Genomic DNA, 3,821 nt, shown 5'->3' with positions numbered 1-3,821 from the left:
AACTTCGTGCTGGCACTGTTGGTGGACGCGGTGCACTCTTTCGCTGCAGCAGCTGGTCCAGTTTCCTCACCACCTAGGATTCTTGCTGCAGAGTCTCCATCTTCTATCTTCGTATCACCTGTTCCTGTACTTCATTTTATTTAACTTAATTTCACTTATTTTTGTAATATTTATATTTTTGTAATACCTGCATCAACTGTAAAGCGCCCCCGAGGTGATATCTCACAAAAGCGGCGCTATACAAATTGTCCAATAAATAAATAAATAATATAATATGTTTTTCACATATAATATATCTCGATCTGTGAGTTCTGGCGTCATGAAATTTTCACCGTTTTTTATTTCTATATTTCTAGTCCAAAATGCTTTTTTTTCTCAAAATGCAAATTTTCTATTTTTAGGTACCTAGACTAGTTCTCTTATTCTAGATCTAGTTTATTAATCTATAATTTTTTTCAGCTTGCTGAAAATATGTAATGACAGTTTTTATCTCAAAAATCATTTAATCATGAGCTATGAGTTATGAGATCTTCTCGAAATTTCGTATTTATTAAAAAAAACATTTCCCACGAGTACTTACTGGAGATTGAACGATTCGATATAAAAAAATATAATAGAAAGTGAAGCCGGGTAGAAAAACTATTTAGAAAAGTAGTTAAAATATATTTTAATAAGAAAATATGGTTCTCATTTCATATCTGAAGTATAAAGATTTGTAATTTTCATGTAATTGACTCCGTAACAGATTAAACAAATTTTATAATAATGCCGTATTGGATAACAAATCATGATTGATGAAACGAATTGAAATGGAAAATGATGTTCGTAAAAAGCTTTCACTCTACTTTGTAGAAACGGGCGGTCAATTTCATAGATTCCTTGTTCTACAGGTATTATAATGAAAGATGCTCAGAGGAACTAGCTTCATTGATACGACTTGAGTTCAACAGCTCGGCTGTGGAATGATTTACCGGCCTCTGTGTTTCCTTCCTCCTATAACATGGGTATTTACAAGACTACTTTCTCAAAAAGACCCTCCACACAGCAACCCCAAAGATGACATAGGTCCGAGGGAAATTATTTTCATTAAGGCCTCCCGAGTGGAGAAATCATCTTGACTAACAATTCATAAATTTCGAGTCAAATTTTTCGATTGTTTACACAGCAGCTTTTTCTGTACATAAACAGCAAGTTTGAGGACAAAAAACCCGAGGTTATTGGCGAAGAATTGGTGATATAAAAACATATGGGTTTATTTCCAATTTAATAAACGGAATCATCGTATTATCACTTCACCGGGATAAAGTACCAATGCGTTATAAATCACACTATTTAATCCATAGAACAATATATTATATTCCATTGGCTTTATTTAACCTTGGCATAATCCTAGCATATTGTTCTATCTGCGAAACGCACACAATTCACATTTGCTCAGTTATTTACGTTTAATTTTATCAACTACCGCTCTAAATGAAAAATAGACGATGCTACCATTGCAAACAAGTTATTTTTTCAATTCATAAACTGGTTGCGCAGTAAATCGCTTATTAAACCGCGTTATTTATTAAAACTTTATTGCGAAAAGCGAGTAAAACCTCGTTTTAAATACTGTACGAAATTTCAATATTAGTTTTTGGTTTTATGAATCACTAGCGCAGACCTGAAATTCCACGGAATATTATAATAATTGTGGAATTTGTGAAGCTGAAATTATTTATAAAAAAAATATTTGAAATATTTGAATCATTGCAAACATTGTCAATTTTAGAGGAAATCAGAAATTTACCTATAAAATTAAACACCGTTAGTAAAAATACGACATCTGTCAAAAATTTAAACAAAAGAAATACACATTTCATAATTAAAGTCGAATAATTTTGGGACATCTGTCAAAAATTTAAACAAAAGAAATACACATTTAATAATTAAAGTAGAATAATTTTGGCTTCCGCTTTTTCAGTCACAAGCGAAATTGATGTTTTTAATAAACGTGTAAATTTTATGGATCGTACTGTAATAATTATATTTGACGCCTTTGCTTAAATATTGAAGAGGATTGAACACACGTGTTCGCATTACCTACGTTAAAGAGGATTGGACACAGACGTGTTCGCATTACCTACGTTAAAGAGGATTTGACACAGACGTGTTCGCATTACCTACGTTAAAGAGGATTGGACACAGACGTGTTCGCATTACCTAAGTTGAAAAGGATTGGACACACACGTGTTCGGATTACCTACGTTGAAGAGGATTGGACATACACGTGTTCGCATTATCTACGTATAATGTTATATTTTGCTTTTTGGTAAAATACTTTCCAGAATGGTAGATCTTTCCAGTATAGCCCGAGTGAAAGACCACCAACCAGAATTGAAACGTTATTTGAAATGACTTTAGCCGTGTTTATATAATAACCAGGTACTTCAAAATTATTATCAACTTTTCCATCTCCTTCCCTTCCCCACTCCTTCCGCCCTCACAACATCTATGTCAACTGCAATAGGGGATGCCATTGATCCACTGTCTCCGGACAGTTAGAAAGAATGGCAGGTAATCTTGAAAGCTCGAGCAGATGGCGCTGGTGTGGCGGGATATCATTATCAAAGTATGATAGCTATGTGATTCGGTTTAAAGATACCTTTAAAGATTGACAGACATTTAAAAAAAAGTTTTATGAATATTGGTGGATTGAGTGTTAAGGAGTTATTAAAAAATAAATGCAAAAGTAATTGCGAAAAAGGAATAATTTGTTTGTTTATGACTGCAATCTATTTCAAATTGTTTTCTATGGACATATGTACCTATACATACTTTTAATAGAATAAGACGAGAAATGAGTTTTAATGATTTTTCAGATTGGCGGCTTACGACAGAAATAACAATTTTCATACGATTTTCTTAGCTAAAGCGTTGGAAAAGTGAGGTTAACTCAAGTTTTAAAATGACGCTTATTTATATTTATATCGCTATTAAATTTTTTTTTGTTCAAATTAGACTATACTTTTTTAATTAAATAAGTTATAACTTATGTGTTCATAGATGGCGTAAATTAAATTATTTACGTAAATATAATTTCAGCAATTCATGCTTCCATATTAAGACGACTTATTTGTTTGCGCCTGTACATGCGAAATATGAATAAATAGTTTTGTTCTTGTAAAAACTCAATTCTTTTAAGAAAGGCATACAAATACAATATTGTACCGATGATTCAATTCAATACTATATTTGTATTCCTTTGTAGAAAGAATTGAGTTTTGAGACAAACTATTTATTTATTTATATTCATATTACGTATGTACGGGCACAAATAAATAATTCATGTTAACATTTTAAAGCATAAATTGCAAAAAGTGCATTTTGGTAAATTAATTAAATTTACGCCAACTATGAACGCGTAGATTATAATTCTCGTTACGTTTACCCGGCGATGCACTACGTAGTGTAATATTTTCAATCGAGCCGCTATCAATAACACCCCTTACGTAGATGGCGATAAGGTTTAAATTCCCGCTTAATACCATCCGCCTGTTTTGATTGATGCAAGAAAAAAACATGGCCAAAAAGTGCCATTTATTTTATTTTGTGGATGTTCAGGCATACACATTTAATTTTTTAAACAACTTAATTTTCCACATTATACAATAAAATCATGACCGAAAATGGGTTCGTAAGTAGGAGATTTTAAACTTTAAAGCAGTTTTCTTAGGCCTTATCCATTATTTTTTTCTGGGCTTATAAAAAGACTTATCTAAAAAATACTCGATTATTTCAAAGGCCAAAATGTATTCTACTCACAGTATTTAATTAAAGCA

The sequence above is a fragment of the Hesperophylax consimilis genome, chromosome 7, assembly GCF_061612785.1.
Source record: "Hesperophylax consimilis isolate HC1 chromosome 7, BYU_Hcon_1.0, whole genome shotgun sequence".
NCBI classification, from domain to species: Eukaryota; Metazoa; Arthropoda; class Insecta; order Trichoptera; family Limnephilidae; genus Hesperophylax; species Hesperophylax consimilis.
Note: the sequence above shows the minus strand (reverse complement) of the source record.